This window comes from Lissotriton helveticus, chromosome 6, assembly GCF_964261635.1.
Source record: "Lissotriton helveticus chromosome 6, aLisHel1.1, whole genome shotgun sequence".
NCBI lineage: Eukaryota > Metazoa > Chordata > Amphibia > Caudata > Salamandridae > Lissotriton > Lissotriton helveticus.
The window spans coordinates 2,095,489,146-2,095,514,700 of record NC_136067.1 but is presented as its reverse complement, the minus strand read 5'-3'; the positions used below and the strand labels follow the sequence as shown (position 1 = coordinate 2,095,514,700).

The 25,555-nt window shown below is 50.6% G+C and overlaps 1 protein-coding gene across 1 annotated transcript in view; it reads left to right on the top strand.

Annotated features, from left to right (window-relative positions):
* Window positions 1-25,555, top strand: part of LOC144763050 (uncharacterized) — a 324,683-nt gene that overhangs the window by 29,094 nt on the left and 270,034 nt on the right. The gene's annotated exons all lie outside the window — the stretch shown is intronic.

Genomic DNA, 25,555 nt, shown 5'->3' with positions numbered 1-25,555 from the left:
TACTATTTGCCCTGTTCATCGATCCCTTCCTGAGTATGATCGAAAATTGCCATGGGATTGCTCCAGTCAGGGTTCACGGGGTGGACTACAAGGCATTGGCGTTTGCCGATGATATTGTTGTACTAACTGACAGTGTTGGCTCTTCTTTTTCAGCGTTAGAGAGTCTCGCGGCTCAATTTGGTGCTATGTCTGGGTATAAGCTCAACATCTCAAAGACCCAAATAATTCAATCCTCAGCTATGCCCCTCTCGCATGTTTCTATAATCAAAGAGGCCTCATACCATGGGGTTCAAATTTCCGCCGATGTTGATCAGATTCCAGACCTAAATTACCTCCCTGTAATTGATTCGCTTCATAGGAAACTTGAGAGAATGGACCATCTGCATCTTTATTTATATGGACGTTGCAATATCCTGAAAATGCTTGCTCTCCCACAGTTCTTTTTAGGTTCACCCCACTCTTAATCCCTAATTCAACATTAGTGAGAGCTGATAGAATATGTCAACGGTGTCTGTGGGGGTATCGCAGGCCGAGAAGGCCCGCTAAATGGACATGTCTCCCCCGGGAGCCAGGTGGCTGGGCCGGTTATATTATTATCTGTTATATTATTTTTGGGCCGCCTTGATTCAGCACTTTGGCCTCCCCCTTCTTGGGGATAATGTTGAGATTTCAATCTGTATGTCCCCATCCATTTATGAAATAGCACTTGGGGATGCTGCCAAGGGGGTTATAACACGTGTACTGGAAATCAGTTATTTAAAAAAAAACTAATTTAAGATCTGCTGGGCCTTATTCTCTGTATGGCAGAAAATTCGCTCTGGTCTGGCTATTCCAAAACTTAATTATTATACCCCATTAGACGCCTCTGCCTTGCTTCCTCCAATATTTTATGATGGTTTGATGATGAAAGGGAGGTCTTTAGGGTTGAAGGGAATTGGTGATTTAGTCCAGTCCGATCAATTGGCCCCTTTTTCTTTTTTGAAGGGGAAATTTCACTTACAATCTAGCTATTTTTTTTTTTATATTTACAGATTAGAAGCTTTTTCGACACGAACCTCTCCATAAACCCCTATCTGTATGTTAAGATCAATTTCATTGAACTAATTCGGAAGGAGTCTAGAATTAGCTCTCTGTACCAAAGTCTTTTGTCTGAACTTCCGGATGACCTATCTGCTCAGAATGCAAAGAGGGCTGCTAAATTTGGTGTTCCAATATTAGACCTGGAATTTCCGCTTGAACTAGCTAGATCTGTTCTTGTCTCTGGCTCACTGCGCACTCAAAGTCATATGGCCATGTTTAACTTGTATCATACCCCTGCAAAGATAGCTAGTTGGGGGACTCCTAGATATTAGCGGGGGCCCTTGTCCTAGATGTAAAATGGGCTCTGCTGATGCCATACATATGTTCTACTCATGTCCCAATTTAAGTTCCTTTTTAAATGAAGAGGAAGTTTTTCTCAATCACTTCTAACTCCGGTTAAGATCTCAGCGGAACTAATAATAATTGGATATGAATATTCAACTGGTTCTCAAAGAACACATCATTCATCAGCGTTTTTGTTCATTGCAATGGCTATGATTAGACTGTGTATAACATCGCAATGGTTAAATCCTGAAACTCCTACCTTTATCCATTGGAAAGCTAGGATGCTTGCATGGTACAAATTAGAGTCACCGGTGCTGTTGTTGGGGGGAGGAGAAGGCGTTTATTAGCATTTAAGAACTGGGCTCCTCTTGCAGATTGGCTCTCTTAGTAACGGCTTAATTCTATATTTAACTGCGTTGTGTACTCATTTGGTTATGTGTATATATATATATATGTTTGTATCAACATGTACTTCTAAACTATGTACTTTGTTCTATTGTCTCCTGATGCCCTGTTTTTCTTTTTGAAAATTTAAATAAAGCAAGAAAAAAAAAAGAAATTCCACACTGGTGAGAAACGATATGGCTGTACTGAATGTGAATTAGAAGTTATTAAAAAGCAATGTTTAAAAATACATCAGAATGTTCACACATGAAAGAAACCATATCATTGTACAAAATGTGACATAGCATTTATTCCAAATGGAGGGTGGCCATTCAACTACACCGCACGTGACAAGTTATTTATTATAAAGGGAGAGTTAAAGGAATATCAGCGTCCACACTGGAGAGAAACTGCATGAATTTATAGAATGTAACAAGGGATTTATTACAAAGCAAAATGTAATACAAGATCAGGAAATTCACACAGAGGTGAAAACATATGTATGTACTGAATACCACAAAACATTCATAATAAATGGAAAACTGAAGCAACATCTGAAAATATACAGGGCAGGAAATCCAATGTATGTACAAAGTTTAATCAAATCTTCCACAGGAAGAATACGCTAATGCAGCATAAACAAATCCACACCAGGGAGAAACCTTATTAATTAATAGAATGTGACAAGGGATCGATTACAAAACAAAATGTAATATATCATAAAGTTCACAGAGGAGAGAAACTCAATAAATGTGACCATGCATTCATCAGCATTAAAAGTCAACCCTGAAGACCTCACTGAATTTAGCAAGGCAATTATTGGCAAGGGAGAGTTAAAACCGCATCAGCAAGTCCCCACTGAGAAAAATCTATGAATCTACAGACTCAATCAATCAATGGGTATTAAGCGCTGTAAATCATCAGTGAGGTTCTCAAGGCGCTGGGTGAGGAGTTGTTGTCCGGAGGGACCGATCAGTTGAACAGCCAGGTCTTGAGTCCTTTTCAGAGTCAGTGATGAGGCAGATCTCAGGTGCAGGGAGAGTTCATTCCAGGTCTTTGCAGCCAGGCGGGAGTAAGAGCGAACTCCGTTCCTTGTGCCTTAGACTCAAGGAGTTTAAGCTAGGAAGAGGGAGGCGGAATGCAGGTATCTGGCAGGGAGCCATTCAAAGATCTTGCGGTGCATGCGCATTGTGAGGAAACAGATGGCGCAGATCACAAAGCCGTCTTTGACCTGCCAAGGTCTGCCTCCCCTTCCCAGGTCAGATTGGAATTCGGCCTTCACCACCAGAAATTCCGGGGAATGAGCGGTTTCATTAAACTCTCAAAGGACCTGTATCCATCTTGGAAAAAGACCTTTCAATCAGAGACGTGTCGATTATGCGGCTTCAAACAAGAATCTCTAACTCACATATTATGTGCCTGTCCAGCAGTTCTCGTCTAGAGGAGACAGTACCTAAAACACATCTTCAAGGATCTGATTATCCGTTCAAGCAGGCAAGCGGTGATATGATGGCTGGAGGGCACATCCATTATTCTCGCTTGCCGGGGGGCTAAATTCATGGCAGAGGTTAGAAGACTTTTACAGCAAGCTGATGGAGAACATGTACAACAAGTGGACCCATGCAACTTTGTAAAAGCAGAACTCCCATTGGCCAAAATAAAAGGACAGGGTCGGGAAATCACCATTGAACAATCGGGTCTTACTAATATCATTGTTCTCCCTAAGGGGTTCGTACAATGTGAATCCTGACGTTCTGAGGTTAAATCGTAGCCCTTTTGGTGCTGTCTTATGCCGCCTATTTTACTGCCTGTTTTTCTATGCTCTAGCCAGGAGCCGAGGAAGGACTACATTGGACTGTAGTCCTAGAGCTATACTGGTTTTATGTCAGGAGAACGCCGTTAAAGTAGGAATTCTTAATAATGAATTTTGTTGTTAATCATTTTGTATGGAAGTACATGAACCATGGTATTGCGTTAAACCAGGTGAATTTTAAAATGGGATTGTAATGATTTTTGTTAAGTAACTTTTAATTACTCCAGGGGGGGTATTGTAATGATTTTAATTAATCAAACAATAAAAAAAAAAGAATTTGAGGTGGCGGAGATCATGTTGATTTGCTTCTTCATAGAGAGCTTGTTGTCCAGGACAATGCTGGACTCACAGGGATGGTCAGTAGGGGAGGGGAAGAAGCCAGGTTCTGCTGACCACCATGCGTTGCTTCAAGGAGATGCGTGGTTACTGAAGATGAGGACTTCTGTCTTGTCCATGTTCAGTTTTAGGCAGTTGTGCTTCATCCAGTCAGTGATGTTGGCCGTGCACCTATGAAAGTTGTCTCTGGAGGTAGTGAGGTGGGTCTAGTATGTGTAGATGACCTTCAGCCCATGCGACCTGACAATGTTGGCTAGGGGTGTCATGTAAGTGTAGGAGAAGGGGGCTTAACAGAGGATCCTTGTGAGGAGCTGCTGATGATGTCCTTGGGTTCAGGAGTTGGGCGGGAGTCTGAGTTCTTCTAGTGAGGTAGGAGGTGATCCATTTGAGGGCATTTTCTTGGATTCCGATGTGGTAGAGCTTGTCGATCAGGATTTGGTGGGAGACCATGTTGAAAGCAGCTGAGAGGTCAAGGAAGATGAGGGCTGCAGTCTCACTGAGGTCCAGGAGGGCTCTGATGTCATCTATGGCTGCTATCAGGGCAGTCTCTGTGCTTTTATTGGCTCGGAAGGCGAACTGGGAGGAGTTCAGTAGGTTGTTGTGCTCCAGGTATCTGTTCAACTGCCTCTTGATCGACCTCTCGAAGACTTTGGCCGGGAACGAGAGCAGGGGCATCAGTCAGGAAATCTTCAGTTGCTCTAGGTCTGCTGAAGGTTTTTTTCAGGAGGGGTTTCACTTCTGTGTGTTACCACTCTTCTGGCAAGGTGGCCATGGCAATGGATCTGTTCAGTGGTTTTGTGAGCTCTAAGCTGATTGCTTTGCTCCTGAGGTTAAAGATAAGGTGGGGGCATGGATCAGTGGGTACCCCAGAGTGCATCAACTTCATTATAGAGGTGGTGTCTTGTGCGATGAGGAGGTCCCAGTTAGTGTCTGTGTGTGTGAGGAGGTCGAGGCTGTCACTGGTGGAGAGCTGAGATTCAAAGTCCCTGTAGATGATGGCGATCTTCTAATGGAAGTAGTCAGCAAGCATGTCGCACAGATCCCAGAAGGGAGTTATGATATTCTCAGTGGACGCATGGTTGCTGAATTCCCTAACGATGGTGAAGAGCTCATTGCTGTGGTTTGAGCTGAGCTCTATGCAACATGTGACGGCACTCTTCTTCTTCGCTTCTTTAAGGAGGAGGTGGTAGTGGTTCATCGATGTCCTGAAGGTGGTGGAGCGCACTGGATCCTTGCTGTTACTCCATCTTCTGTCTAGCCAACAACAGTCTCATTGAGGGGTCTAATGTTTTGGGGTAAAGAAGTTGACACACTTTGTGGATTCTCTGATCTTGTTCGGCTCGGCGGGGGTGACATAGTCGTGATCCAGTCTGTGGAGCTCTTGATGGCCTGTTTAAGGTCTGGAGCTGTGTCCGGTCAGTTGGCATGGAGAGTGCTGTTCCAGTTCTCGTCTGAGATGGTTTTCAAGTTGCTCTGAGGTGTGTTGGGTGGTTTGGCTTTGGTTTCTGTAGCGTTGTGCCCTGTGATGGTGAAGTGGACAATGGAGTGGTCGGTCCAGGTGAGTTCTGTGTCATGGTGGTACTTGATTGTTTCACTGGAAATGAAGATGGAGTCAAGCATGTGTCCTACGATGTGCTTTGAGTCGATGATGAGGTGGATGAGGCCGATGCTCATGCTTTCTATTAGGTACTCAGTGCTGGCATCGCTATGGTCTTCCATGTGGAAGTTAAGATCTGCTAAGAATATATAGTGTTCGGAGTCAAGGGCAAGTTGGGTGATGAAGCAAGGAATGACTTTGCAAAACTCGGGGCGAGTTCCTGGAAAATGTGACAAAGTGTTCTTAATGAAGTATCCGTATGAATGTACAGAAAGTGACAAGGGATTTATTAGAAGGGCCCCGCACAGCCAATGTACCATAGGAAAGCCCACCCTGGGGAGGAACCATGTAAAGGGCCAAGGGTATGCCCAGACGTGGGTCCTAGGCTCCCTGTGCACTGGATTCAAGCTGACTGCTGAGGGGTGATACCCCTAAACCGGTCCCAAGATGCTTGTTTCTGGGCCAGGGAGGACCTGGCTCTGCAGTTCGAGCTGGACTGTTCCCATGAGGAGCAGGGCCATTGGTTTGCATATGGCAGGGTCTAAACAGGCGTGACATGGTGAGCAAAAGAACAATGGATGTAAACCAGATCTCTTGACGGGGTGAATGTTTGATTTATCCTGAATTCCGTCTATCATTTGTGCTTCTTTTGGTTACATATATAAGCACCGTACAAATTTTGAACCAGCAACAAAACGCAAGAGACGTATCAATTTTATCAACTCTATGCCCGCATACTTAGATTGAGGTGGTCTGCGATATCACTGCTGGCTGTGGTGATGGGATAACACATACAGTGATCTGTCTTGTTTACAAAGCCGACTCATGGTCACTAAGCAGCTTGATAAAGCCCTTTTCCTGTCCCAGAGTCTACTATGATAAATTGTTATGATAAAGGCAATAGCGCTATACCACGCTCCTCTCCGACTGGGCTACCACCAAGTAACAAGGATAGCAAACACAATACTACTGAACTGCATGGGCCCATTTGGTGACTGAAGAGCCACAGTGGGAAGAATACAAAACTAAATCCTCAGTCCTTGAATGGACAGAAGGGGCAATTGATAGGTCAGTGTTTCACCATCCTGAAGACAACAATACTTGGATAGAGGCTATAAAAAAACTGGTTGCTTCGCTTTACTTGTTTATGAAAGGCTAACTGTTAATTCCACTGCGATCAAGGCTTCAATCGAGCAGGATTTATAAAGCGCGGCTAATCCCAGCAGTGTCTCCCTCCACAAACACGCGGGGCAGACCCGCCTCGTTGCCAATGTGGTGTAGGGCCTCAGGCCCACATTGTGCAAATGATGGACACAGACACCTGGTAACTATAGTGTAGTAACTGGCCACAAGCACATGCACTCCGGCCCTTTTATTGGCGGGCCACGTCACTCGTGACACCTGTGATGGATGGGTGTGGGAGTGCATATGTGTACAGCCTTCAAGAGAGTGGCTGGGAGTACAGCTTCCTGCTGAACACTAGAACGTGTCCAGCAGGACACTACGCCAAGTATGCCAGCCCTCAGTGCAGCCTCTCTACCTCATGCAACACCAGGAGGTCAGAGTCCCAAAGGGGTAAAATAGGAGGGAGGCTGTTTAAATCAGACAATGGCCCCCCAACGCTGAGATAGCAAAGCAAGATCTGGAGCACTAGGTAGAACACATTATTGTTGTAATTGTCCATTTCAATCTTTTTTTAACTAAAACATATCTCCTCCAACTTCTCCGTGAATCACGGGGACAGCATTGTCAGGAAGGTTTTTGTATTTGTATTTATAAGAGCAACCTTCCTCAGGGAGGATATAACGGTGCTAGAAAGCCTAAGACCTGAATGAGGGTGCATATTAGAGGCTTCTGTGTCAGCAGTTACAGCCTGGGGAACAGATATGTTTTCAGCTTCCTTCTAAATGACATATAGTCATCGGTAAGACAAAGTTCTAGAGGTCGTTCATTCCAGTGGGTTGCCGACAAATGAAAGAGTGGCCTCCTGCCCTAGCTTTCTTAATGCATCTTGTTATTGCCCATGCCTGGTAGCATGACCCTCAAATTCCGTGTAGGGGCATAGAATTTGATGTTATCTTGTAGGATTCTGGGGCTGTGTTGGTGTAGGGCTTTGTCTGCATGGCCTAGGAGCTTGAATTTGGCTCTTTGGCGCACAGGCAGCCAATGAAGCTCTCTCAGGCATTCCGATGACGCGCTGTATTTGCTTTAGTTACACACCAGCTGGGCAGCTGCGTTCGGGACTCCCTGCAGACGGGAGAAGCGGTAGTCTGCCATGCCCACATTGAGCGCATTCCCGTAATCCAATTTGCTTGTGAGTAAAGCCTGAGTGATGGTTTCCTGCAATCCAGCCGGATCCATAAGAAGAGTCTTTTTAATAGTTTTAGTGCACTTAAAATGCCCAGACGTGGGTCCCAGGCACTCCACACCACTGGAATCAAGCTAGCCGGGCTGAAGAGAGGTGTTACCTCGAAACCGGGCCGGTCCTCGGATGCTTGTTTCCGTTCTGGGAAGGACATGGCTTTTGTAGTTCGGACTGGACTGTTCCCATGGGGCACAGGGTCAGCGCTGATTTGCATATCGCCATTGTCTAACCCAGGGTGGTGTGGAGTGGAAAAACGATGGATTTGGGCCCAGATCTTTGGACTGGGGTGAATGTGTGACATTGATCCACATTCTGTCCATCATTGTTGTGTTTGCAGTTACCGCTCTAAGTGTACTGGGGATGCTCAGACGTGAGTCCCAGGCACTCCACACCACTGGAATCAAGCTAGCCGGGCTGAAGAGAGGTGTTACCTCGAAACCGGGCCGGTCCTCGGATGCTTGTTTCCGTTCTGGGAAGGACATGGCTTTTGTAGTTCGGACTGGACTGTTCCCATGGGGCACAGGGTCAGCGCTGATTTGCATATCGCCATTGTCTAACCCAGGGTGGTGTGGAGTGGAAAAACGATGGATTTGGGCCCAGATCTTTGGACTGGGGTGAATGTGTGACATTGATCCACATTCTGTCCATCATTGTTGTGTTTGCAGTTACCGCTCTAAGTGTACTGGGGATGCTCAGACGTGAGTCCCAGGCACTCCACACCACTGGAATCAAGCTAGCCGGGCTGAAGAGAGGTGTTACCTCGAAACCGGGCCGGTCCTCGGATGCTTGTTTCCGTTCTGGGAAGGACATGGCTTTTGTAGTTCGGACTGGACTGTTCCCATGGGGCACAGGGTCAGCGCTGATTTGCATATCGCCATTGTCTAACCCAGGGCGGTGTGGAATGGAAAAACGATGGATTTGGGCCCAGATCTTTGGACTGGGGTGAATGTGTGACATTGATCCACATTCTGTCCATCATTGTTGTGTTTGGGTTGAGTGTGTGGCATTGATCCACATTCGGTCCATCACCTGTTGTGTTTGCATTCTCCTATACTTTAGACTGGTATAGAAGCTGGGAGATTGTCCGTTAGTTTGCAAGGTTGTGGATGTCGGAGTCCGCTTTCTTTAGTAATGGAAATACAATGGCTTTTTTCCAGATTTCTAGGAACACAGCGAGTCTAGGGATTAATTGAATATGCGAGTTACGTGAGGGCATACAATACTTGAATAATTACAGGAAGTCTATAATAGCCTCCAGGCCATCCATATGTGGTTAGATACCTCTCCAGAGCTGGGTGCCACAGCATGAAATGCCCCACTCCCTAGGTCCAAGGAAGACATTGCTTGGCAGTTTTGGCTGGACTGTTCTAATGAGGCACAGGGTCAAGCCTGATTTGCATATGGCCATGTCTGAATTGGGGTGGTGTGGGGAGCAAAAAAAGATGGATTTAGGCCCAGATCTCTGTACTGGGGTGAATGTATGACATTTTCTGCATTCTGTCCATCAACTGTTGTTTTTGCATTCGTCACCCCGAGTGGGACGGGTATGCTCAGACGTGAGTCCTGTGCTCTCCACACCACTGGAGTCAAGCTATCCTGGCTGAAGACGGCTGATAGCCTGAAAATGGTCCTAGGATGCTTGATTCCGGTCCAAGGAAGACATGGCTTGGCAGTTTGGGCTGGACTGTTCCCACGAGGCACAGGGTCAAGCCTGATTTGCATATGGCCATGTCTGAATTTGGGTGGTGTGGTGAGCAAAAAAGCAATGGATTTAGGCCCAGATCTCTGTACTGGGGTGTATGTATGACATTGTTTTGCATTCTGTCCATCAACTGTTGTTTTTGCATTTGTCACCCCGAGTGGGACGGGTATGCTCAGACGTGAGTCCCGTGCTCTCCACACCACTGGAGTCAAGCTATCCTGGCTGAAGATGGCTGATAGCCAGAAGCCGGTCCTAGGATGCTTGATTCCGGTCCAAGGAAGACATGGCTTGGCAGTTTGGGATGGACTGTTCCCATGAGGCACAGGGTCAAGCCTGATTTGCATATGGCCATGTCTAAATTGGGGTGGTGTGGTGAGCAAAAAAACGATGGATTTAGGCCCAGATCTCTCTACTGGGGTGAATGTATGACATTGTTCTGCATTCTGTCCATCAACTGTTGTTTTTGCATTTGTCACCCGAGTGGGACGGGTATGCTAAGACGTGAGTCCCGTGCTCTCCACACCACTGGAGTCAAGCTATCCTGGCTGAAAACGGCTGATAGCCAGAAACCGGTCCTAGGATGCTTGATTCCGGTCCAAGGAAGACATAGGTTGGCAGTTTGGGCTGGACTGTTCCCATGAGGCACAGGGTCAAGCCCGATTTGCATATGGCCATGTCTGAATTGGGGTGGTGTGGTGAGCAAAAAAACTATGGATTTAGGCCCAGATCTCTGTACTGGGGTGAATGTATGACATTGTTCTGCATTCTGTCCATCAACTGTTGTTTTTGCATTTGCCACTCCCTATGCAGCATCACGTTCAGTTGGAGCTTGACTGTCTTGAGTCACACGCAAGTGCGTCAAGTGAGCTGGACTATGTACCTAAGGCACACACATTAGGCGGAGGGGTTCTGGTAGGACCCACAATATTGGGGACTGCATCAGAACATGAAACTGCAACTTTAGAGTCGACAAAAGGTCCCCACAGCACTCATACTGTTACCAGTTAATCAGGCCTTGGAAGAGGATCAGCTGAACAGCAGGGGTTCAACTGCACTCTGGAATTCCTTTAGGGAATCAATGGACAGATTGGAATTATACAGACATACATTCCTCAAGGCTACACGTTTAGAAGCGCCAGAAGCTGGGCAGGCACGTAGCTTGGTGAGGACGGTCGCAAACATATAATAGTGTGTTGTGTCCATTCTAGCAAGACATTTTCACACCCTTGCTACTAACGGGAGCTTCTATGTAGTATACAGTAAGTGGTGTTTGCATGAGTGCAGAGGATATGAGGGCTAAAGAGCATTTCATGGGTCCCCATGGCTTTTAGCCAAAAGACCACTGCACAGGAGGACGGCGGGTGATTGTGAAGGGCAGAGGATGGGTGATGGCAATGGCAACGCTAGACTGCCAGCTTGCTGAGTAAAATGTATCGTATCACCAAGTAGAAGGGTATTAGGAGGCAAACCAGTGAACAGGTAGGCCTTTCATTCTGGTGGAGGGCAATCAATTCCGTGGATAAACCTATTGTACTAGGTCCAATTCTTCGACTGGGCTCACTCAGCAGTAAAGAAAGCAAAAGATTTAGCACAGTTCTAAAACAAATCTAGGTGCTCACTTGCAGACGCACAAGAGACAAACATTCACTGAAACCAGATTTAACACCATTAACTTGTTCGCCACTCCACCGATTTTACTTTTCTGAGTTTGAACTGCAGGTCCCTGCCTAAGCATAAGAGGGACATCTTCGATCTCTTGGTTTCCGACAGTCCGGCGGCCCTGTTCTTGACAGAAACCTGGCTGAACGACTGCACGGTGTTAGACGGGGACCTGGAGGGTCGGCCGAGCAAAAGGGGAGAGGCCTCCGGTGAGGGCCGTCTCCAGCGATCGTACAGACAAGTAACTTCCCCCCCACAGATGGACACCACACGAAGATCAGATTAACACCCTTTATAGGCAATTCTTGAAGTAAGGTAGTACGATACAAGGAGATCAGGACACGATGATCCTCTCAATTCTAGTCTCTAGTAGGGAAAGGGGGTAGCGGGACAGTCTGGGTACCCACTGGTACTGAGGTGGGACGGCGGTGGCTCACAATCCTCGAGCTCGGCGTTCGGGCGGGTCGGACCGCGGCAGCGCCAGCAGGTCCCGAAGAGGGCGTAGGTGGCAACGGGCCGCGGCAGCGCCAGCAGGTCACAACGAAGATGATGGTTACAACGGGCCGCGGCAGCGCCAGCAGGTCCCACGAGGATGGAAGTTGCAACGGGCCGCGGCAGCGCCAGCAGGTCCCACGAGGATGAAGGTTGCAGAAGGCCGCGGCAGCGCCAGCAGGCAGGACGATAGTTCACAAGGCAGGGCTGCGGCAGCGCCAGCAGTCCGTCAAGGATGAGTTCTTCTCGGTGTCTCTCGACTCCAGGATACAACTCCCTTCCTGCTCTGGGGCTGCCTCAGTTATAGGTCTGGCGCCCTTTGATGTCCGGACCCTCGCACTGGGAGGTCGGGAGGTCCGGGATGAGGGAGTCCAGACACCCAGCAGGGGGGTGGAGCCAGCACCCGGGGAGGCTGGGGGCGATCGGCACCTGGCGGGGGAGAGCCATCGACACTCCTTTCTCTCATTAACCTGCCAAGTGGTCCGTTCACCTCCTGGGTGGATGGTGGTGCCAGGATGTCGGGGCCTGGCCAGGCCCAGGGTTGGGGGTCGAGCTGAGGCCACGCGGCCGCGTGGTGCAGTGTCCAAGATGGCGGCTGGGCCGGGCAATGGTGCTGACGGGGGCCTGGGCCCGTGACACAGAGATATCCGGGAGCAGGCGTCCCGTAGGGGACGGGTTGCGGGTTGCTTCTGCGGGTAGCCCCCGGAGCGCCGGTGTCTGGGCCCTGTCATGCGGGGAGGGAGCGAGCCCTTCATGGGGCCTGTCCAACATGCGTCCCCCCCCAGCTGAAGGCGGGGAGAGTCACCCATCCTCTTGGGGACTCTCCTCGTCGAGGCGGAAAAAGCGGGACAGGCCATCCGCGTTGGCGTGGTCTTGGCCAGGGCGATGCTCCACGGTGAAGTCCATCCCCTGCAGGGAGATGGACCATCGCAATAGTTTGGGGTTCTCTCCCCGCATTTGCATTAGCCATTGCAGGGGTCGATGATCTGTTTGTACCCGGAAGTGGGTCCCGAAGAGGTAAGGCCGAAGCTTCTTGAGGGCCCCTACTACTGCAAAGGCCTCTCGCTCAATGGTGCTCCAGCGCTGTTCTCGGGGCAGTAGGCGTCTGCTGATGAAGGCCACTGGTTGGTCGACTCCCTCGGGGTTCAGTTGGGAGAGGACGGCCCCGATGCCATGGTCTGAGGCATCAGTCTGGACGATGAACTCACGGCTGTAGTCGGGGGCCTGGAGCACAGGAGCGGTGCACATGGCGGCCTTCAGTCTCTCAAAGGCCGCTTGACAGTCGGGAGTCCAGTTGACTGTTTTTGGGTTGGTCTTGGATGTGAGTTCCGTGAGGGGCCTCACAAGGCTGCCATAGTCCTTCACGAACCGCCGATAGTATCCGGTGAGCCCCAAGAAGGCTCGGACCTCGGTTTGGGTTACGGGGGGGCGCCAGGACTGGATGGCAGCGATCTTGAGCTGGAGGGGGGCCACCAGACCGCTCCCCACTTGGTGTCCGAGGTAGGTCACGGACCCCTGGCCGATTTGGCACTTGCTGGCCTTGATTGTGAGGCCGGCTTGTTGGAGGGCCTGCAGGACCCCTCGGAGGTGGCGGAGGTGGTCTGACCAGTGGCGGCTATACACCGCGATGTCGTCCAGGTATGCGGCGCTGAACTCTTCGAGGCCCGCTAATACCTGGTTCACAAGGCGTTGAAACGTGGCTGGAGCGTTTTTCATGCCGAATGGCATCACTCTGAAATGGAAGTGTCCATCCGGGTTGGAGAAAGCGGATCGTTCTTGTGCCCTCGGGGTGAGGCCGATCTGCCAGTAGCCCGCCGTCAGGTCGAAGATGCTTAGGTAGCGGGCTGCCCCCATGCGGTCGACTAGTTCGTCGGCTCGGGGGATGGGGTGAGCGTCGGTTCGGGTGACAGCGTTCAGACCCCGATAGTCGATGCAGAATCGGAGCTCGGGTGTGGTGCCCGGGGCCGCAGCTTTGGGGACCAGTACGACCGGGCTGGCCCAGGGGCTGTCCGAGGGTTCGATGACTCCGAGTGCGAGCATCTTGGAGATTTCTTCTTGGATGCAAGTGCGTACCCGATCTGGTACTCGGTACGGCCGGTGTCGGATAGGAGGACTGTCGCCAGTGTCCACGTCGTGCAGGCACCAGGGGGTGACCCCGGGTGTGAGGGAGAATAGGCTTGCAAATTGCAGCAGGAGGGCTCGACAGTCTTGGCGCTGCTCCGGGGTCAGGGCCTCGGAGAGTTGGACCCCGTCCACTGAACCATCTTTTTCCCCGGTCCCCAGTAGGTCAGGGAGGGGCTCGGAGTCCTCTTCCGCTCCACTGTCTGTAGCCATCAGCAGGCTGAGCTCCGAGCGCACGAAGTGGGGTTTGAGTCTGTTGGCGTGGAGGACCCGGAGGGGGTTCCGGGGGGATTCCATGTCGATGAGGTAGGTGACGGGGCTCTTACGCTCGATCACCTTGAAGGGCCCCGTCCACTTGTCCTGTAAGGCACAAGGTTCGATGGGGGACATCACCCATACCTGCTGGCCAGGCTCGAATTCGATGGAGGAGGCATTTTGATCGTACCACTTCTTCATGTCCTCCTGACTGGCCTCAAGATTGGCTTTGGCGATCTCTCTGAACCGCCTGGTCTGATTACGGAGGGTCAGGAGGTACTTGTAGACATCTGGAGGGGTCTTCAGGGGGGCCATTTCCCACTCTTCTTTAACTAGGCTGAGGGGCCCGCGAACAGGGTGTCGGTACAGGAGTTCAAAAGGGCTGAAGCCGAGGGACTTCTGGGGGACCTCTCGGTAGGCGAAGAGGAGGCACGGTAGTAGCACGTCCCACTGGCGGCGTAGGGGTTCTTCCAGCCCCATGATCATCCCCTTGAGAGTGCGGTTGAATCGCTCGACCAGTCCGTTTCCTTGCGGGTGATAGGGGGTTGTGAATCGGTAGGTGACTCCGCACTGTTGCCATAGGGATTTCATATATTTTGAAATAAAGTTTGTGCCCCTGTCGCTGACGACTTCCCTGGGGAAGCCCACTCGAGAGAAGATCCCCATTAAGGCTCGACCTACCACTGGTGCTGTTACAGTTCGGAGGGGAACCGCCTCAGGATAGCGGGTGGCGTGGTCCACCAGGACCAGGATGAATCGATGCCCTTGTGCTGTTCGGGGGTCCAGGGGCCCCACAATGTCTATTCCCACCCTTTCGAACGGGGTGGTCACAACGGGGAATGGTTGCAGGGGTGCCTTGAGTTTGCGGCCGCTCTTCCCGCTGGCCTGGCAGGTCGGGCAGGACCGGCAGTGGTTGGAGACGTCATTTCTCATTTTCGGCCAGTAAAAGTGAGTCACCAGGCGGTTGTATGTTTTGTCTTGCCCCAAGTGTCCAGCCAGGGGGACATCATGGGCCAAGTTCAAAAGGAAGTCTCTGAAGCGGAGGGGCACCACCAGCACTCGACTGGCCCCCAGCTCCGCTATTCTTTGTTCGCTGTACAGTAGGTCATTGTCCCAATAGATCCAGTGGGCCCCTGCGGTGTCTCCTGCGCTCTGGGCGAGCGCTTGCTGTCGCAGTCCCTCGAGGGAGGGACATGTCTTTTGCTCTTGCCGGAATTGTTCTTGGGTGGGCCCCCCTTCCTGACGCCACTGAGCCAGGTCTGGAAGGTCTTGGGGCTGAGCGGGCTCTTCTTGGGTCGGTCCCGGGGGGTCGGTAGGGATGGAGTCTCCCTCTGGAGCGATCGGGGGAGGAGGTGCCGGCCATTCGGGTTCTCCAGATCTAGGGATGGTGTCGGCGGCCATGGACCGGGTTGTTACGCACGCCCAGCCCGGGAAGCCCAACATCCCCAGGTGCTTTCTTCTTTCAACGGCCGCCCACGGGGAACTCTCGAGATCGTTCCCCAGGAGGCAGTCCACGGGGGCATCGTCTCAGACAGTCACTTTTAGCATACCGGACACTCCTCCCCATTCGAAGGGGACGCAGGCCATCCGACACAGGCTCTCCGAATTGTCGGCCGATCGGACGGGGCAAAGAACGTTTGGCAGGATTTGTTCTGGGGTCACCAGGTGACAACGGACGGCCGTCACACTGGCCCCTGGGTCACGCAGGGCTTCGGCCTTGCGCCCATTTATGTTCACCCACTGGCTGTATTTCCTGGTGTTGGCTGGTAGGGGAGCCCGCGGGATCAGGTCTCTTCCCCCTAGGCAGGCCAGGGTCATGGCGGCAGGTTCCCACTCGGGCTGCTCCTGCTCGTACTCTTCAGGCTCTTCGGAGACTTGCTCTTCTCCTAGGGCGGCGGCAGCCACCTGGCGGGGTCCGGGGGTCTGGTTCTTTGGGCAGGTCGGGTCACTGGCATAGTGGCCGACTCGCTGGCATCGATGACACGTAATGTTGGCTCGGAACCCCGGGCGCATCGGGGGGTTGCCCCGGCCGGCCGGGGGCGGGGTGTTGTTTGCGGGAGCGGCCGGGACGGCGTCTCTGCCCCGGCCCTGTCCTCCTCCTCCTCCTCGGGGACGATGATGACCGTGGTTGGTTCTGTTCTGTTCGTTTGGCCCACTCCGGGTCACTTGGGTGCTCTCCCATCGGTCAGCCTCGGCGGCGAGCTGCCGTGGGTCAGTCAATTTACTGTCGAGGAGGTGCTGCCTGAGCTCGACGAAGCAGTTGTTGGAGAGGTGCTCCCACACAATGAGGTTGAAGAGCTGCTCGTAGGTTGTTATGTTACTACCCTTGATCCATCCCTCGAAGGTTCGGCTGAAATAGTTCACATATTCTATCCAGGTTGTACCCGGGATCCGGGTGCAGTTGCGGAACCTCTGGCGGTACATCTCGGGCGTCAGCCCATATCGACTGAGGAGGGCGGCCTTCATGTGGTCATAGGACGTCATTTGATGGTCCGGAAGCTGCAGCAGGGCATCACGGCCTTCATTGACGAATCTCCCCCATAGACCGGCTCCCCAGTCACTTCGAGCGATCCGGTGGGCAGTCATGGCGATCTCGTAGGCCTTGAACCACTGCTGTATGTCGTCGTTCCGATAGTATTCACGGACCACATCTTTTGGGATGTGGACCTTCTGTTCGGTAGTACCTGAGGGGCGCGGTTGCTCGGGCACCCCTAGGTCTTTGTTCTGTTTGCGCATTTCTATCCCTGCTAGCTTGCACTCGTGTTCGTATGCCAGTCTTTTTTCCTCGAGTTCTCTCTGCCTCTGCTTTTCCTCTCGCTCTTCTTGGAGCCGTAAGTGTTCTAAGTTCATCTTTTGTTCTGCCAGTTTCAACTCTCCGTCTAATTTGAGCCGTGCCAACTCTAACTCGTGTAGTCTATTTTTCTCTCGTTCTCGGATCTCTTCCCGGGAGAGATCCGTTCTCCTTTCTTCCGTCAGGGTGGTGTTTGTCTCCGGGGCTTCGGGGTCCCGGGGTCCGGCGGTATTTGTCTCTGCCCAGGATTCTAGGGCGTGTTTGAAGTCCTCTTTCGTGCTCAGACCGGTGGCAGCAATACCTAGTTCTATGCAAAATTGTTTTAGCTCTCGGTGGTTGTACTCTTCCAGTTTTTCCATCTGGAATTTCTCTGCAGATCCGCTCTCTCTGGTCGTCATTGTGGATTAGTCGTAGGGTGAGTTACTCTCTGTACGGTTACGCGTTGGTTCGGATCGCGCCGCTGGCCACCAATGTTAGACGGGGACCTGGAGGGTCGGCCGAGCACAAGGGGAGAGGCCTCCGGTGAGGGCCGTCTCCAGCGATCGTACAGACAAGTAACTTCCCCCCCACAGATGGACACCACACGAAGATCAGATTAACACCCTTTATAGGCAATTCTTGAAGTAAGGTAGTACGATACAAGGAGATCAGGACACGATGATCCTCTCAATTCTAGTCTCTAGTAGGGAAAGGGGGTAGCGGGACAGTCTGGGTACCCACTGGTACTGAGGTGGGACGGCGGTGGCTCACAATCCTCGAGCTCGGCGTTCGGGCAGGTCAGACCGCGGCAGCGCCAGCAGGTCCCGAAGAGGGCGTAGGTGGCAACGGGCCGCGGCAGCGCCAGCAGGTCCCAACGAAGATGATGGTTACAACGGGCCGCGGCAGCGCCAGCAGGTCCCACGAGGATGGAAGTTGCAACATGCCGCGGCAGCGCCAGCAGGTCCCACGAGGATGAAGGTTGCAGAAGGCCGCGGCAGCGCCAGCAGGCAGGACGATAGTTCACAAGGCAGGGCTGCGGCAGCGCCAGCAGTCCGTCAAGGATGAGTTCTTCTCGGTGTCTCTCGACTCCAGGATACAACTCCCTTCCTGCTCTGGGGCTGCCTCAGTTATAGGTCTGGCGCCCTTTGATGTCCGGACCCTCGCACTGGGAGGTCGGGAGGTCCGGGATGAGGGAATCCAGACACCCAGCAGGGGGGTGGAGCCAGCACCCGGGGAGGCTGGGGGCGATCGGCACCTGGCGGGGGAGAGCCATCGACACTCCTTTCTCTCATTAACCTGCCAAGTGGTCCGTTCACCTCCTGGGTGGATGGTGGTGCCAGGATGTCGGGGCCTGGCCAGGCCCAGGGTTGGGGGTCGAGCTGAGGCCACGCGGCCGCGTGGTGCAGTGTCCAAGATGGCGGCTGGGCCGGGCAATGGTGCTGACGGGGGCCCGGGCCCGTGACACAGAGATATCCGGGAGCAGGCGTCCCGTAGGGTACGGGTTGCGGGTTGCTTCTGCGGGTAGCCCCCGGAGCGCCGGTGTCTGGGCCCTGTCATGCGGGGAGGGAGCGAGCCCTTCATGGGGCCTGTCCAACACACGGGACCTGACATTGCCACAGCCCTCCCTAACAACTACACCTATGTTAGCCGTAATAGACCGCGCAAGGAGGGTGGTGGCATTGCCATCATATACAAACGGACTTACTCATGTAAGTGGGAGGACTTAGCCATACCTAATTGCGAAGCTGGTTGCTTCAAACTATTACTGAACCCTAACTACACCTTGTCAGGCGTTCTACTCTATCGTCCCCCGGGCGCTGCTGGCGCATGGGCTTCTTCTCTAGCGGAAAATGTAGCTCCTTTACTGATGGAAACCTCGAATTTTCTTCTCCTTGGCGATCTTAAAATCCACTTTAACAACACACTCTGCCCCATCTGTATACACCTTCTTCAAGACTTGGCCGCTCTTAATCTACATCTTCACAACACTGGCCCTACACACAAGGCAGGTAATCTACTTGACCCCATCTTTTCGAACCTTGACGTCATCACCTGCCTCCCTCCCAAACCTATTATCTGGTCCGACCACTACATTGTCAAATTTAACATCATGACTAGTGCCATTGTCGGTCCACCAGTTCACATTCAGACCCTCAGACCGAATAGAAACTGGAAAAAACTTAATCTGCCACAACTGAATCACCAGCTTGTCACAACTCTACCCTCTCTACCCAACAATATCATTACCAAAGATGAAAGTTTAATTAACACATGGCTTTCCTCAGCCATTGACATCTGTCTCCCTGCTCGAAAAGGAAAACAAAACTTTACCCATCCCCCTGCCCCCTGGTTTAATGACCAACTCAAATGCGCCAAATCTAAGTGCAAAAAACTTGAACGCACATGGAGATCTGAGTATTCCCTCAACGATAAAGAAATTTATAAAACGGAGCTTCGATACTACCACTCCCTGTGCAAATCTGCCAGGGCAAACTATGTAAACACCTCACTTCTATCAGCCCAAAACCGCCCAAAAGCTCTTTTTAGAGCAGTCCAAGAACTTTCTGGACAATCAAGCTCGCCAAAAGCCCGCTGTTTGGACACAATCCAATGCAATACACTTGCTAAATTTTTTACGGAGAAAATAGACCGCATTTAGGCCGGTTTTGAGGCCTCCCCACGAGCCTTGGACAACTCCCCCAGTACAGATTCGGACACTATCTTCCCCCAGGATACTACTATTCTTGCCCCTCACACTTCCATTGACAAATGGGACCCGATCTCTATAGAACTTTTCTTTAAACTCATGGCCAAAATTAAATCTGGCTCCCCACTTGATGCCATGCCCCCTCAAATTCTAAGCACCCTTGACACTTCCACTCTTTTACCTATTCTAGCCCTCTTGAATGCATCTCTGTCGGAAGCCATTGTTCCTGCAGCTTGGAAACACGCCATGGTGGCTCCCCTTCTCAAAAATACTAACGCCGATCCCAATAACCCCTCTAATTTCCGTCCCATATCCCTACTCCCTTGCCTGTCCAAGGTATTAGAAAAACACATTAACCTCTGTCTCTCCTCTCACATCGAGGCCACGAAATTTTTACATCCCTCCCAGTCGGCTTCAGGGCTGGATTCTCCACCGAATCCACCCTCTTGGGTGTCACAGAGACTATCAAACGGCAGGTGGATAGAGGGGAGACGGTGGCACTTATCCTGTTGGACTTAAGCGCCGCGTTCGATACCGTCTCCCATGACATCCTCCTATCCACCCTAAAGGCCGCCGGTATCCATGGCACTGCCCTGGCCTGGATCGCCAGTTTTCTGTCCGCACGCACTTTTCAGGTCTTTTCCTCCACTTCTTCCTCCACTGCCCTCCCCTCCCCCCACGGTGTACCCCAAGGTTCTATCTTAAGTCCTCTTTTTTTCAATATCTATGTTAGTCTTCTCGCCTCTCTGGCAGAACAATCTGGTCTTTCTATTTTTTCATATGCAGACGACACCCAAATCATCTTTTCCCTCTCCTCCAATAAACACGCCCCCATTTCATCTCTCCGATCTGGGCTCATCAATATTGCCAACTGGATGCAGACCAATAAACTAAAACTAAACGGCGATAAAACCGAACTCCTTCTATTCGGTCCTGACACCACTCTCTGGGGCCCTAAGCACTGGCCTCAGCAAATGGGTCCCCTGCCGGTTCCATCCACCAAGGCTCGCAACCTGGGAGTTACATTTGACGACCAACTGTCCATGAAGTAGCATGTTGTGAAAGTCTCAGCCACCTGTACTAACATCATGCGGTGGCTGAGAAAAATAGCATGGATGCTTCCGCCAGACACTCCAAGAACTGTGGTCCAGGCCTTAGTAACCTCCAGGTTAGACTACGGTAACGTACTCCTCCTTGGGGCAAGCAAGGAGGTAACACGTAAATTGCAGGTGGTGCAAAATATGGCAGCCCGCCTGCTCTGCAACCTGCCCAGAACTCCCTCTGCCACCGTTTCACTGCGCAGCCTTCATTGGCTGCGCATCGAATCAAGAGCGAAATTCAAAGCCCTCTGCTATATGCACCGGATAAAAACAGGCAACTCCCCCCCCTATCTCTCCATTTTGGTTCAACTGTACTGTCCAGCACGCACCCTCAGATCCTCCTCTCTTGGCACCTTCTCCGTGCCCCGTTTCAAACGCACCAGAGTTGGTGGTCGCTCCTTTTCCTATCTGGCGCCATCACTCTGGAACACACTCCCCATCTCTTTGCGCTTTGAAACCTGCTACCTGAAATTCAGGAAAAGCCTGAAAACCTGGCTGTTCTCTGCTTAATCCTCTCCCATTTTACTGTCTCCCTGCTTCTTTTCCTCTGTCAGCGTCGGGAAACCCCTGGGTATCTGCGCGCATTACAAACCCAAATATAATAATAATAGTTTACCAATAAGACTGTCTGTGCAAATGTCTGGTCAATTCAGCAAAGAATCTGCATTCCGTAAACAAAGGCATGCTTCAGATTGCACAGTCATAGCAGTTCATACCACACCACAGAGGGGTGCTTCGGTTAAGATATAATTTGCCTGCCTCACCGCCACTGCAGCTAGGCGGGTTGTTAAAGGTATCATCTAACAAGTGTGCTGTGGTTCCAAAAGTTGGGGAAGCACTGGGTTAGAGCACAAAAAGGCTACAAGGTAGTAAAAAACATTGGCATTCCCATTATTCAATAAGGGCAGGGAACTGTACGTATGGTTCTCCTCCTGTTCCCACCCACTTGCCTGCTCCTTGGTGTACATTAGCACCAAGGACGAAGTTTGGATTTGGACGACTTACGCCAGGGTGGGGCCATCAGCATGGCGGCAGCACCCAAATAGCAGTCAGACGGTGAGGGGCTTGCATGCAATAGGAGCATGGAATAAGCAGAATACTGGGGGCGCAGCCCCTCCTCGCATTAGATGGTAGGGCAGTGGGACCCGCAATGCTATAGGCATTACGCTTGCCCCTATATGAGCAGAAGGGTACATTGGCAGGAACCTGCAATAGAGTGGGTTTAAAATAGGTTTTTCTTTTGGCCATTTCTAGTAAGGATGTGCACTCTGTAAACGTGAGCATATGGCTCATAGGATCCTGCATTTAAGGAATGTGCTGTGACTCCAATAGTATAGAGAAATATGGGTTCAGAGCAGAAATGGTGACAATTAACGGAACTGAACGCATCTTGCATTCATATTCAAGAAGGTGCAGGTATAATTGGTCGTATGTTATTCCATGCCCTCACAAATCCAAAAGCATTAGCAGTGGCATCTGTTTTAGCACCCTGGTATGCCTTTAGCAAAACCTGGCTTGGGGCTCCACAAACTAGGGTGGGGAAACCAGCACGGCAACACAGCATCAGGAGACGGGGTTTTGCGGGCAGTAATGACGTGCGTGAAATGTGGCAGGATTTAGGAGTATCCCTAGGGGACCTCAGGCCCAATGCCCCCCACCCTCTGGCGGTCAGATCTACCTTTGCCTTGTATTAGGTGGGGAGGCTCACCATGCATCCTCGAAGGGATATGAAACAGCTTAGAATCGATGCATGTCATATGAATCCATGGGGAGTGGACGCGTGCAGCCTGACTTACTACAGTTGCCACTAGCTGCTCTTAAGCTTTTAACCACTTGCACTTTATTTTTAACAATTGTTGTCCTAATATTTAATTGCTGCTCTTACCTGTCTTCATTGCTGTTTCCTCCCCGAAGCCCCGAAGCCCCGGTCCGACACGGCTTGTGCCGATTGTTCGGAGGGCTGACCCGGGAGCTATCTGCACCATTTCCGGCAGTCTATGGCGTTCCCTAGAGTACATAGGGCACAGAGCAAGCGCAAGCACAGCAGACGCGCGCAGTGTGCGCGCCGGCGGTGCGCCGAAGGCACGTATCTAAGGCAAGCCCGTCTGCGCCCGTCCGCGCCTGGACCGGGCCCAGGGCCATACCCCCTGGTGCAAACAAGTCAGCCGTCAGGTGCTGCTATTCCAGCACGGCCATACGTAACCTACGTTCCTCAGCTAGATGTCCAGGTACTCACTTTACCTTTTACGGAATCTCCCACCTTCCTAAAGTCTGTTTGCACTGCCTCTTTAAAATACACATCGACCCAAGTTCAAATATCACCTCCCTATCGCCCTCTATCAACAAAAAAAGGAACAACATTCTAGCAGCCCTCATTAACGCCAGGTCTCTGGGCAAACATAAAGAGGAAATAGCATAATTAATTACCCTTCACAAACTAGATCTTCTTTTTATCACGGAAACCTGGACCAATCCCTCATCGGAGCCAGACTTACTAGTGGATGTCCCAGAAGGCTACAACATCTTAAAACAGGACAGAGCCTTGAAAATAGGGGGTGGAATTGCCATAATCTACCGCAGCCATCTTAAAACCTCCATAAACCCAGTCCCACTCACCACATGTGAGGCCACACACTTTTCCATTGCCCTGGGTCCCTCTCAACGCCTCAAGGGCATTCCATTATATCGCCCACCTGGTAGTAAGACACCATTTTTAACCACTTTTATTAAAATGGTGGAATCCCTAGCCACCGATAACTCCACCACCATCTTGGGCGACTTTAACTTTCCCTTAGAAAACTCTGCAGACAAAGGTACCAACTGTCTTCTATCAGAATTAGAGTCCTTGGGTCTCACACAATTGGTCCCCAAAAGTACCCACGAAGCAGGCCACACTTTAGATGGGTTGTTTTCCAATGTTAAAAACATCAAGATAAAAGAGGTTTTACCTCTTGCCTGGTCAGATCATCATGCAATGATGTCCGAAATCCCCCTTGACTCTCCATCACACTCAACTACCATGACACACGCTTCCATCTCGTTTAAATCATGGAAAGATCTTGATAATCAACAGCTTTAGGAATTCCTGCCTACCTCACAACCTGAGATCTCTAACGATCCAAATATAGCTGCCAAAGTATACACCCACTGGCTAACCACTGTTATGAACAAACTAGTGCCTATAAAATTCCTCTCTAAAAACCGCAACTCCCCCTCGGCCCCTTGGTTTACCAGTGCACTCAGAGAGCAAAAACAGAAATGTAGAAACCGAGAAAGACAATGGAGAAAGACTTATTCCACCGAAGAGAAACTGCTTTATAAAAACGAACTTACTAAATATAAAGCTATCATTCTCCAAGAAAAAAGCTTATACTATTCCACTCAGATTGAACAAGCTAGAAATTCCAACAAACAACTTTTTCAGGTCGTATCCAAACTCTCACAATTACCCTCACAAACCGTTCCTGCGCCCTCGCAAGCTTTTTGCAATAACCTTGCTAACTACTTTTTATGACAAGGTTAACAACATATACACCAACTTCTCGGATCAAATGAAAGAACCTCCACTTTCTCAACACATAGACGACTCCCAGCCCACCTTTAGGCAGTTTCAAAAGATCAATGTCACCCAAGTAATTAATGCCATGACCACCATCAAATCAGGCTCTGCAAACGATCCTTGTCAACCGGCAATACTCCTCCCAGTTGCTGACATTATAGCCCCCCAACTCACAGAAATATTTAATTCAATGTTTTGCACGGGTATCTATCCTACCATTTGGAAAGACAGCCTTCTCAAACCTCTCCTGAAAAAACCCTACCTAGATTCTGAAGACACAAAAAATTACAGACCCATTGCTAATCTGCCTTTTGCGGCCAAACTCGTAGAAAAATTAATGACCTCACAAATCTCCCAGTACATTGAAGATCATTACCTACTGGACGATACCCAGTTTGGCTTTCGCAAGAATCATAGCACTGAGACAGCACTCATTAAAGCATCTGATGAAATAAGAACCATTCTTACCAAGGAGGGACGGCAGTGCTCATTCTACTGGATTCATCTGCTGCCTTTGACACGGTCGATCACAACATCTTGATCGACCGTGTCAACACCATAGGCATCCAGGATAAAGCCAGATACCTTCTCGCCTCATTCCTTTCCAACCGCACCCAGACGGTCCAGTTGGCCAATTTCAGCTCTGCTCAGATGACATTACCATGTGGAGTCCCACAGGGCTCATCCCTAGGTCCAACGCTATTTAATGTCTATGTAGCGGACTTAGCGAGAGTCATCAAGTCTTATGGGATGAGCCTAACATCTTACGCGGACGACACTCAGTTGGTTTTGGCTATAAAAAACAACGTAGAGAAAATAGCTGCCAACTTTCAGCAAGGCATGCTGGCCATCATTAATTGGATGGCCACCAAGTGCCCTAAATTAAATTCAGAAAAAACGGAAGTAATGATATTTGGCAAGCTTTGCCCGACTTGGCCCAGTTCCTGGTGGCCCACAGAGTTAGGTCCTCCGCCCAACCCAGTCACTCTTTGATAACAAACTGACATTTGCTGCTCATGCAAATACCATTGTTTCAGCCTCCTTTTACAAACTCAAAACTATCATAAAAATCCACCCATATCTCCCCCCTAACTCAGGTAAAACATTGGTCACACCTTTTGTAATGTCTTCCTTGGACTACTGCAATGGACTCCTTATCAATGCCCAGCAAAAAGTCATTCGAAAAGTGCAGTCCGTACAAAACGCAGCAGCCAGAATGCTCTCAGGTACTTAAAAGTTTAAACCCATTGCCCAAGTTATTAAAGGCTATCACTGGCTAGCGGTGAAAAACCGAATAAAATTTAAGGCACTGTGCATTGCCTACAAAGCC